Source organism: Hyla sarda, chromosome 12 (assembly GCF_029499605.1).
Source record: "Hyla sarda isolate aHylSar1 chromosome 12, aHylSar1.hap1, whole genome shotgun sequence".
Classification (NCBI taxonomy): domain Eukaryota; kingdom Metazoa; phylum Chordata; class Amphibia; order Anura; family Hylidae; genus Hyla; species Hyla sarda.
This window is the reverse complement of record NC_079200.1, coordinates 63,128,729-63,141,007: the sequence shown is the minus strand read 5'-3', so window position 1 is coordinate 63,141,007 and position 12,279 is coordinate 63,128,729.

Here is a 12,279-nt window from a genome sequence, read left to right as displayed (position 1 = left end):
CCCTGCTCCCTTTGTCACCTCTGACTACCACCCCCCCCAGTGAAGGCCACCTTGCTGCTGCCCAAATGGTGGCCTTGCCTGTGACATCTGATGAGAGCGAGGAGGACAGTGTTGGCAGGATGCTCCGGGCCATCATCCTGCAAGAATCCCCCACTCACTTCCAGAACTTTTCCTTCGGTGAGGATCTGGGCCCTGAGAGGGAGGAAGAAAGGGCAGAGGAGCAAAAGAAGAGGAAAGTGGGAGAAGTCACCCAATTTGTGTTTAGTCCTTTCCAGCAGTCTGGGCTGGCTGTGAAGTCGCTTCAGGCTGCTGGGCCCCCCACTCTGCAAGACCATGCTTCTGAGGTGGAGCGGGGCCAGCACGGAGGGTACAGTGTTAAATCCAAGATGGTGGAGGGAGATGCTGAGAAGCCCTCCTGTCGGTAGGGAAGGGCAGGACAGGTCTGAAGTGGATGGTGGTCACCTGGGCATTGCTGGTGCTGCAGGGCACTCCCCTGTGAGGGGGGGAGTGTCCGGGCATCAGCTGGACAGTCCGTGCGGTTGGGCGGTGCAAGTGTTGACATCATGGAAACTTCCCCTGAGAGGGAGGGGATTTCCTGCACATCACATGGTGTAGGAGGAGGGGCGGCCCTGCTTACGGAAGTGACATCAGGAAACAGAGCTAGTGACATCAGTGGCAGAGATGTGATGACAGAGGCGGAGTTAGTGACATCGGCACCAGCAGTCTGTCTCAAGCCAGCAACTTTACAATATATTGAGGCCAGCTCAGTCAAAAGTAAGAGTGTAAGAGCTACTGCACTAAACGGGTTTAGTAATACCTTTGTGAATGTTGAGAGTAGTAGTGCTGTGGATGAGAAGTGTGGTAGTGCTGTGAATGGGAGGAGTGGTAGTGCTGTGGATGAGAGGAGTGGTAGTGCCGTGGATGGGAGGAGTGGGAGTGGTGTGGATTGGAGGAGTGGTAGTAGTGTGGATGAGAGGAGTGGTAGTGCTGTGGATGAGAGGGGTGGTAGTGCTGTGAATGGGAGGAGCAGTAGTGCTGTGAATGGGAGGAGTGGTAGTGGAACGGATGAGAGGAGTGGTAGTGCTGTGAATGGGATGAGTGGTAGTGCTGTGAATGGGAGGAACAGTAGTGCTGTGAATGGGAGGAGTGGTAGTGGAACAGATGAGAGGAGTGTTAGTGCTGTGAATGGGAGGAGTGATAGTGCTGCTGATGAGAGGAGTGGTAGTGCTGTGAATGGGAGGAGTGGTAGTTCTGTGAATGGTGGGTGTGGTAGTTGTGTGAATGAGAGGAGTTGTAGTGGTGTGGATAAGAGGAGTGGTAGTTCTGTGAATGGGAGGAGTGATATTGGTGCAGATGAGAGGAGTGGAAGTGCTGTGGATGAGAGGAGTGGTTGTGGTATGAATAGGAGGAGTGTTATGGATGGGAGGAATGATTGTGGTGTAAATGCTGGTGGCTCTGGTGTGTCGGGGTCTGGTCCGGCTGCCCACCCCAGTCGCCAGGAGTTATGCAAGTGTGGCGGCTGGGGGTTCGGGAGGTTCAGCGAGTTCTTTACCTTTGGAATCTGGAAATGGCCACCTGCAACGGCACCTCCTGGAGGCGCTTAGGAGAGGAGAGAGGATGCTCCAGGTAGAGGGGAAGGAGGTGGACCTGTCTTTTTGGGGGGAGAGACATTGTCTTGGTGCATTCCGAGAAAAAGATGGGGAGATCGTATGGTCCCTCGATACACCCAGGCAGGAGGCAGGCCCGTCTGGTGTGGACTGTCAATGATTCGTGCCCCCAAAGGGGCAAGGTGGTGGAGCTTCTTCTCTAGATGGGTTTCAGGGCTAGGGACATCTTTGCCCTGATCCACCTGTTTGGCTCCTCTGAGTTTGACATCAGCTTTGTTAGGCCGGAGGGACTTGATCTTTTCTGGTCTAATTATGAGCTGATGAAGAACGAGCCCGGATGGCGGGATTTTGCTGTAAAAGCGGTCTCCCGCCAAAGCATGCTGAAGAAGGTGACCGTATTAACCCGTAATGAGTCACTTTCATGCTACGATATCATGAACTGGCTGGGCAGGTATGGGGAGGTGACGGACGTCCCCCAAAAGAATTTTGATGAACATGGGATCTGGTCTGGGGCCTGGACCTTTTCTGGCCGTCTCAGGCGTTCAGGGAACATAGTCACCCACTTCCCTTCGGCCACCTTCCTTGGACACGACAGGATTCAGGTCTTCTACCAAGGGCAGCCGAAGCTGTGTCACAGGTTTGGTGACCCAAACCATTTCAGTGCAAACTGCACTCAGCAGATATGCACCCTTTGCTGTGGTGTGGGTCACCTGGCAGCCACCTGTGGGCAGATTAGGTGTAACTTTCAGCCGGTGTCCACGCTCCTTTTCCGACACTGCGATCGCTCCTGCTGGGGAGAGCCTGTCGGTTGCCTCAGTGGGGGAGGGGACCAGCCATGGAGAAGGGGCACCAAAACCAGTGAGGGAGAAGCACAAGACCCCCTCTCAGCTTAGGCGAGAGGAGAAGCGCAGGTTGGAGAGGGTCCAGGAGAATTCCCAGGTGCCAGGGGTATCTCTGGGTCCCTCTCCAGGCATGGGCTCGGTTAGTCAGCAATCTGAGGTTTTGGGTGAGACCGAGCTGGATGAGGAGATCGGGGGAATTTGCAGAGAGGAAAGTGAGATTGCCCTCTCCTCCAGTTCTTCCCAATAAGAAACAGTGGATCAGGAGGAGGAGGGAGGGCAGAAACTTAATGGTGACCGTAAAAAGAAGAGGAGGAGGAAAAAGGGAAAAAGTAAGGAGGCTCTGTCCTCCTCCTGTGTTACAGCCCCAGGTCTCTGAAAGGGGTACTTGCTGTCCTTGGATCAGGCCAAAGCATTTGATCGGGTGAACCATGAGTACCTCTGGTCCGTCCTCCTGAAATATGGCTTACCGAGTACTTATGTTAATTGGCTTAAGATCTTGTATACAGGGCCAGAGAGTTTTCCGCTGGTGAACTGGTGGTCTGGCCGCTCTTTTGAGGTGGGGTCCGGAGTCCGTCAGGGTTGTTCTTTGAGCCCGCTCTTACATGTGTTCGCGATCGATTCCTTCCTTAGGAGGGTGAGTCGCGGACCATTGGCGGGAGTCGGGATGAGTCTGGCGGAGCCGGCTGTCACCCAGAGAGTGGTGGTGTACGCTGACGATGTCACTATTTTCGTTGAAAGAGAGAGGAGGTCGATGTGGTGATGTCGGAGGTGGACCGCTACTCGGAGGCATCCGGGTCTAAGATCAACCAGGATAAGTGTGAGAGTCTCTGGCTGGGAGGGGTATCCCACGTTTGATCTCCCGGACACCTTTCCAGGGCCCCAAGAATTAGCAAAAGTCTTTGGTCAGAGAGGGCACCTCCGTGGGTACTCTCCTGCAGGGAATGGTTTTGGCCTTTCTTCCAGGAATGGAAGAGAGGAAGGTGAGTGAAAGACCTCCGTACGCCCCATGGGCATCTTCCGGCTTACGCTACACCGACTCTGAAGGCGATATGTCGGTGGGGTCTGGGAGTGTGGGAGATCAGGACCCAGTCAAGGCAGTTCCTTGACAAACGGGTTCTGTTGACCCACTTCCAGAAGCCTCTGGTGCTCAGGGACTGCCCAGGTCAGGATCTGAGGGTGGGGTTGTGTCACGGTGCCGGCTGGCAGGTGGTGGATCCTCTGTGCCAGAGAGGGATTGGCGTGGACCGTGCTAGAGGATCGGTTCTAAGTCACTACTGGTTTTCACCAGAGCCCGCCGCAAAGCGGGATGGTCTTGCTGCGGCGGTAGTGACCAGGTCGTATCCCCTAGCAACGGCTCAACCTCTCTGGCTGCTGAAGATAGGCGCGGTACAAGGGAGTAGACAGAAGCAAGGTCGGACGTAGCAGAAGGTCGGGGCAGGCAGCAAGGATCGTAGTCAGGGGCAACGGCAGAAGGTCTGGAATCACAGGCAAGGAACACACAAGGAACGCTTTCACTGGCACTAGGGCAACAAGATCCGGCGAGGGAGTGAAGGGGAAGTGAGGTGATATAGGGAAGTGCACAGGTGTAAACACTAATTGGAACCACTGCACCAATCAGCGGTGCAGTGGCCCTTTAAATCGCAAAGACCCGGCGCGCGCGCGCCCTAGGGAGCGGGGCCGCGCGCGCCGGGACAGAACTGACGGGGAGCGAGTCAGGTACGGGAGCCGGGGTGCGCATCGCGAGCGGGCGCTACCCGCATCGCGAATCGCATCCCGGCCGGAGGTGGTAACGCAGCGCCCCGGGTCCGTGGAACCGACCGGGGTGCTGCAGTGAGGGAAGTGTAGCGAGCGCTCCGGGGAGGAGCGGGGACCCGGAGCGCTCGGCGTAACAGTACCCCCCCCCTTGGGTCTCCCCCTCTTCTTGGGGCCTGAGAACCTGAGGATCAGACTTTTGTCCAGGATATTGTCCTCAGGTTCCCAGGACCTCTCTTCTGGACCACAACCCTCCCAATCCACTAAAAAAAAAGTTTTTCCTCTGACCTTTTTTGAGGCTAAGATCTCTTTGACAGAGAAGATGTCCGAGGAGCCGGAGACAGGAGTGGGAGGAACAGATTTAGGAGAAAAACGGTTGAGGATGAGAGGTTTAAGAAGAGAGACGTGAAAGGCATTAGGGATACGAAGAGAAGGAGGAAGAAGAAGTTTGTAAGAGACAGGATTAATTTGACACAAAACTTTAAAAGGACCAAGATAGCGTGGTCCCAACTTATAGCTCGGGACACGGAAACGGACATATTTAGCGGAGAGCCATACCTTGTCTCCAGGGGAAAAAATGGGAGGAGCTCTTCTTTTCTTATCTGCGAATCTCTTCATGCGAGAAGAAGCCTGTAAGAGAGAATTTTGGGTCTCTTTCCATATGGTGGAAAGATCACGAGAAATTTCATCCACAGCGGGCAGACCAGAGGGCAAGGGGGTAGGGAGGGGGGGAAGAGGGTGACGGCCGTACACCACGAAAAACGGAGATTTGGAGGAAGATTCAGAGATTCTGAAATTATACGAGAATTCGGCCCAAGGTAGAAGATCTGCCCAGTCATCCTGGCGGGAGGAAACAAAATGTCGTAAATAGTCACCCAAGATCTGGTTAATTCTCTCTACTTGTCCATTGGATTGAGGATGGTATGCAGAAGAAAAATTTAATTTAATCTTGAGTTGTTTACAGAGAGCCCTCCAGAATTTAGACACAAATTGGACGCCTCTATCCGAGACGATCTGTGTAGGCAACCCGTGAAGACGAAAAATGTGTACAAAAAATTGTTTAGCCAACTGAGGCGCTGAAGGAAGACCAGGAAGAGGGATGAAATGTGCCATTTTGGAGAATCGATCAACGACCACCCAAATAACAGTGTTGCCATGGGATGGGGGTAAGTCAGTAATAAAATCCATACCAATCAGAGACCAAGGTTGTTCGGGGACAGGTAGAGGATGAAGAAAACCAGCGGGCTTCTGGCGAGGAGTCTTATCCCGGGCACAGATAGTGCAGGCTCGCACAAAGTCCACCACATCAGTCTCTAGAGTCGGCCACCAATAGAAGCGAGAGATGAGTTGCACAGATTTCTTAATGCCCGCATGACCTGCGAGATGGGAGGAGTGACCCCATTTGAGGATCCCAAGGCGTTGGCGTGGAGAAACAAAGGTCTTTCCTGGAGGAGTTTGCCTGATGGAGGCTGGAGAAGTGGAAATCAGGCAGTCAGGAGGAATGATGTGTTGAGGAGAGAGTTCAATTTCAGAGGCATCTGAGGAACGAGAGAGAGCATCGGCCCTAATGTTCTTATCAGCAGGCCGAAAGTGAATTTCAAAATTAAATCGGGCAAAGAACAGAGACCACCTGGCCTGACGAGGATTCAGCCGTTGGGCAGACTGGAGGTAGGAGAGGTTCTTGTGATCGGTGTAAATAATAACTGGAAATCTTGATCCCTCCAGCAGATGCCTCCATTCCTCAAGTGCTAATTTAATGGCTAGAAGCTCTCGATCCCCGATGGAGTAGTTCTTCTCCGCCGGAGAGAAGGTCCTGGAAAAAAAACCACAAGTAACAGCATGCCCGGAAGAGTTTTTTTGTAGAAGGACAGCTCCAGCTCCCACTGAGGAGGCATCAACCTCCAATAGGAAGGGTTTAGATGGGTCAGGTCTGGAGAGCACGGGAGCCGAAGAAAAGGCAGACTTGAGTCGTTTAAAGGCGTCTTCCGCTTGAGGAGGCCAAGACTTGGGATCGGCATTTTTTTTTGTTAAAGCCACAATAGGAGCCACAATGGTAGAAAAATGTGGAATAAATTGCCTGTAATAATTGGCGAACCCCAAAAAACGTTGGATGGCACGGAGTCCGGAGGGGCGTGGCCAATCTAAGACGGCAGAGAGTTTATCTGGGTCCATTTGTAGTCCCTGGCCAGAGACCAAGTATCCTAGAAAAGGAAGAGATTGGCATTCAAACAGACATTTCTCTATTTTGGCATAGAGTTGATTATCACGAAGTCTCTGAAGAACCATACGGACATGCTGGCGGTGTTCTTCAAGATTGGCAGAAAAAATCAGGATATCGTCCAGATATACAACAACACAGGAGTATAGGAGATCACGAAAAATTTCATTAACAAAGTCTTGGAAGACGGCAGGGGCGTTGCATAGACCAAAGGGCATGACCAGATACTCAAAGTGTCCATCTCTGGTGTTAAATGCCGTTTTCCATTCATCCCCCTCTCTGATGCGGATGAGATTATAAGCACCTCTTAAGTCCAGTTTGGTAAAAATATGGGCACCTTGGAGACGATCAAAGAGTTCAGAGATGAGGGGTAGGGGGTAGCGGTTCTTAACCGTGATTTTATTAAGACCGCGGTAGTCAATGCAAGGACGTAGAGAGCCATCTTTTTTGGACACAAAGAAAAATCCGGCTCCGGCAGGAGAGGAGGATTTACGGATAAAGCCCTTTTTTAAATTTTCTTGGACGTATTCAGACATGGCAAGAGTCTCTGGGACGGACAGAGGATAGATTCTGCCCCGGGGTGGAGTAGTGCCCGGGAGGAGGTCAATGGGACAATCATAAGGCCTGTGAGGAGGTAGAGTCTCAGCTTGTTTTTTGCAAAAAACGTCCGCAAAGTCCATATAGGCCTTAGGGAGACCGGTTACATGAGGAAGCACAGGGACACGGCAAGGTTTACTGGGAACCGGTTTTAAGCAGTCCTTGGAACAAGAGGGCCCCCAACTCTTGATCTCCCCAGTGGACCAATCCAGGATTGGGGAATGGAGTTGAAGCCAGGGAAGTCCAAGAAGGATTTCAGAAGTGCAATTGGGGAGGACCAACAGTTCAATCCTCTCATGATGAGATCCGATGCACATTAGAAGGGGCTCCGTGCGGAAACGTATAGTACAGTCCAATCTTTCATTGTTTACACAATTGATGTAGAGGGGTCTGGCGAGACTGGTCACCGGGATGTTGAACCTGTTGACGAGAGAGGCCAAGATAAAATTTCCTGCAGATCCAGAGTCCAAGAAGGCCACAGCAGAGAAGGAGAAGGCAGAGGCAGACATCCGCACAGGCACAGTAAGACGTGGAGAAGCAGAGTAGACATCAAGGACTGTCTCACCTTTGTGCGGAGTCAGCGGACGTTTTTCCAGGCGGGGAGGACGGATAGGACAATCCCTCAGGAAGTGTTCGGTACTAGCACAGTACAGGCAGAGATTCTCCATGCGGCGTCGTGTCCTCTCTTGGGGTGTCAGGCGAGACCGGTCGACCTGCATAGCCTCCACGGCGGGAGGCACAGGAACAGGTTGCAGGGGACCAGAGGAGAGAGGAGCCGGGGAGAAGAAACGCCTCGTGCGAACAGAGTCCATATCCTGGCGGAGCTCCTGACGCCGTTCGGAAAAACGCATGTCAATGCGAGTGGCAAGATGGATGAGTTCATGTAGGTTAGCAGGGATTTCTCGTGCGGCCAGAACATCTTTAATGTTGCTGGATAGGCCTTTTTTAAAGGTCGCGCAGAGTGCCTCATTATTCCAGGATAATTCTGAAGCAAGGGTACGGAACTGTACGGCATACTCGCCAACGGAAGAATTACCCTGGACCAGGTTCAACAGGGCAGTCTCAGCAGAAGAGGCTCGGGCAGGTTCCTCAAAGACACTTCGAATTTCCGAGAAGAAGGAGTGTACAGAGGCAGTGACGGGGTCATTGCGGTCCCAGAGCGGTGTGGCCCAAGCCAGGGCTTTTCCAGACAGCAGGCTGACTACGAAAGCCACTTTAGACCTTTCGGTGGGGAACTGGTCCGACATCATCTCCAAGTGTAATGAACATTGGGAAAGAAAGCCACGGCAAAACTTTGAGTCCCCATCAAATTTATCCGGCAAGGATAGTCGTATTCCAGAAGCGGCCACTCGCTGCGGAGGAGGTACAGGAGCTGGCGGAGGAGATGATTGCTGGAGCTGTGGTAGTAACTGTTGTAGCATAACAGTCAGTTGAGACAGCTGTTGGCCTTGTTGCGCAATCTGTTGTGACTGCTGGGCGACCACCGTGGTGAGGTCAGCGACAACTGGCAGAGGAACTTCAGCGGGATCCATGGCCGGATCTACTGTCACGGTGCCGGCTGGCAGGTGGTGGATCCTCTGTGCCAGAGAGGGATTGGCGTGGACCGTGCTAGAGGATCGGTTCTAAGTCACTACTGGTTTTCACCAGAGCCCGCCGCAAAGCGGGATGGTCTTGCTGCGGCGGTAGTGACCAGGTCGTATCCCCTAGCAACGGCTCAACCTCTCTGGCTGCTGAAGATAGGCGCGGTACAAGGGAGTAGACAGAAGCAAGGTCGGACGTAGCAGAAGGTCGGGGCAGGCAGCAAGGATCGTAGTCAGGGGCAACGGCAGAAGGTCTGGAATCACAGGCAAGGAACACACAAGGAACGCTTTCACTGGCACTAGGGCAACAAGATCCGGCGAGGGAGTGAAGGGGAAGTGAGGTGATATAGGGAAGTGCACAGGTGTAAACACTAATTGGAACCACTGCACCAATCAGCGGTGCAGTGGCCCTTTAAATCGCAAAGACCCGGCGCGCGCGCGCCCTAGGGAGCGGGGCCGCGCGCGCCGGGACAGAACTGACGGGGAGCGAGTCAGGTACGGGAGCCGGGGTGCGCATCGCGAGCGGGCGCTACCCGCATCGCGAATCGCATCCCGGCCGGAGGTGGTAACGCAGCGCCCCGGGTCCGTGGAACCGACCGGGGTGCTGCAGTGAGGGAAGTGTAGCGAGCGCTCCGGGGAGGAGCGGGGACCCGGAGCGCTCGGCGTAACAGGTTGTACCTTTTAAACATGAAAAGAATCCCCCAGAAGTTTTGGGACTTGGCCTGGTGCTGCTTTCAGGGGAAGCTATATGTAAGGGACAACTTGAAGTACAAGAACTCTAATGACCGGGGATGTCCCCTAGAAGAGTGCGGGGACACGCTGGAAAGTATGGACCACTTCCTGCTTCATTGTCCCTTTAATATAGGGGTTTACAACAGGGTGGGTGCTTCCATCGGCTGCAGTCAACTTGCCAGCCTTACCTATCCGGATTGGGCTCATGGGGCATTCAGGTCCCTGGGTGGACGAGACCGGGCACTTTATTCTCAGTTAGTTTAGTGGTTAGGGACTACACGTGGAACGCACGGTGTTTAGTGTCGACCCAACAGAGGTGGAGGTCTGTAGGAATATCAACGGTGACCTTGGGAAGATCAGGTCTTTGGAGTATGGCAGTCTTGATACCAGTAGGGATTCTCTCCTATGGAGAGGTTTTTCTTTTGATGTGCCCTAGGTACTAGGCCCTTAAAGGGGTAGTCCAGTGGTGAAAAACTTATCCTCTATCCTAAGGATAGGGGATAAGTTTGAGATCGCGGGGGGTCCGACCGCTGGGGCCCCCCGCGATCTCTCTGTACGGGGCCCCGGCTCTCCGCTGAGATAGCGGGTGTCGACCCCCGCACGAGGCGGCGGCCGACACGCCCCCTCAATACATCTCAATGGCAGAGCCGGAGATTGCCGAAGGCAGCGCTTCGGCTCTGCCATAGAGTTGTATTGAGGGGGCGTGTCGGCCGCCGCTTCGTGCGGAGGTCGACACGCCCCCTTCCCGCGGGCTGTCGGGGCTCCGTACAGGAGATCGCGGGGGGCCCCAGGGGTCGGACCCCCCGCGATCTGCAACTTATCCCCTATCCTTAAGATAGGGGATAAGTTGTAAACCACTGAGTCACCACTGGACTACTCCTTTAAGGTGAAGTACCTTAATTTTGGCCAGGGATAGTGTATATATGTTAGGGTGAATATAGGGTCAGTTTCATGAAGGGATAGCGATAGGGTTAGAGGTTGAAAGGGAGAGGAATTTAAATTTAAATTTAATTTTATCAGGAGTGCCATCCTTTTTCCTGGTGGGGGGCTATGCATGTCACCTTAGCCTTTTGTTTTGTTTTCTATGGATACATTGTAAAGGGCTTGCAGGCAACCAAACATGGGCCTTGTGGGTTTCTGGTGTATTGTATTGTTAATATTGTTTTGTTGTAGAGTATGTATATATTGTTTTGTATATATTGTTTTGTTTACATTAGGTGGGTAAGGGTGTATTTTAGGTTGGGTGGGGGATTTTGGGGGGTGGTGGTGGTGTGCACCCAGGACTGGACGCTTTGCTGTGATTACTATTTTTGGGGTCTGGTATGGGTCAGTTGTGGACAACAAGTGGACAAAACTGTGACCTATGTCCAGAGGGGGTGGTGGGTGATGGGATAGCTTAGTGTAGGTTGGTTTTCTGTGTTCGTGTGTTATTCTGTTATGTATATTCTGTATAATTTTTTTTTGTTTTGTTTTCTATAAAGTCATAGTTATTTTGGGAGAAAGGCATTCAGACCAGTTTTCAGTTATTATAGTATAGTGTATAGTGTATAGAGTATTTATTACCTTAGTTACATGTGTAATTCCCTTGTGCGTGATTTTCTTTGGTATTTTTATGTTGGTGTCCTAGTGTGGATTAGTTAAAAAAAAATATATATTGTTTTCCAAGTTGGATTATTTTAGTTACAGCAGCTAGCAATATTTTTGTTTTGTTATGGGGAGTAAGGGAAAAAATAAATAAAAATAAAAAATAAATTTTGTGTGAGGTTATGTTTTTCAGTTTGGATATTTTTAGTTTTGATCACAGCGAGGAAAGCTTTATTTATGTTCATTAGGTATGTGTGTGTGTGTGTATATGTGTTGGATTGTAGGTAATATTTACTTTATTTATTTTTTATTTATATTTTTTTATTTTTTTTAGATAATCTGGGCTGACCAGTTAGGAAAGTTTAAGTTGTTATTTTGAGACTGATAGTTTGTTTTTATGTTCAGTTTTGTTAATTTTGTTACAGTGAATTGAACTTGTTTTTGTGCTTTGTAAAGTTTAGTACTTTTATAATAAAAGAGTTTCAGTGTGTGAGATGAGCTCTGATTGGCTAAGGCTGCACCCAAACACCCCCCCCCCCCTCAGCACTCCAGACTGCATTTCCTGATTTTGGACTTCTGCCAGGCCAGCAGGAGCCCAAAGTTTGTGCAAGTGATGGGGAAAATGTGCTCTGGACAAGTAGGGAGACACCTAGAGCCAGGTTTTTTAAACACAAATAAAACATAGAAAACATAATTTTTTTAAACATAGTACATTAGAAAGATTATTTCTTTACCATAAGGAGTGCAATAGTAAAAATTTGTTTTATTGTTAGTAAAAAGGTAGATAAGATACAGCTCACCGTCTCCTATAGATACGTTTTTACCCGGACTGTCAGCTTCTATGCACGGGAAAGCACGTAGCCATAATACGTTAGAAGGAAAACGTAGAAATCCAACTCATAGGAAAATCCTCATGTCGATAAGATCCAGCACTCCAAAGTGATAAAAAATCACATCTTTATTATAATATCATAGAGATAAAAGAGCAAAATACAAAAATGGTATAAGATAAACACTGACTCGTTTCGTTAAATTGTTTGTCAAGGAACGAGTACTATACACCTTTGGAAACTCAAGTAACTCATCCTCATCAAGTACCATCAAGTACCTCCTCATCAAGTAACCACCTGGACACAAATCCCAACCTGTCATTAACTCCAAAAGTGCCAAGAAAAAGTTGTTTAAATGGAATTCCTGTAAGGGTCACGGCAGGTGGTTGTATCCTCTGGGCCTGTGTGGATGATGACGTGAGCCATGCCAGGGAGTGGAGTCTAAGGTGCAGCTGGTTTTCACCAGAGCCCAACGCAAAGCAGGATGGTCTTGCTGCAGCAGGCAGCACCCAGGTTGCTATCCCTCGCACGTCTCGT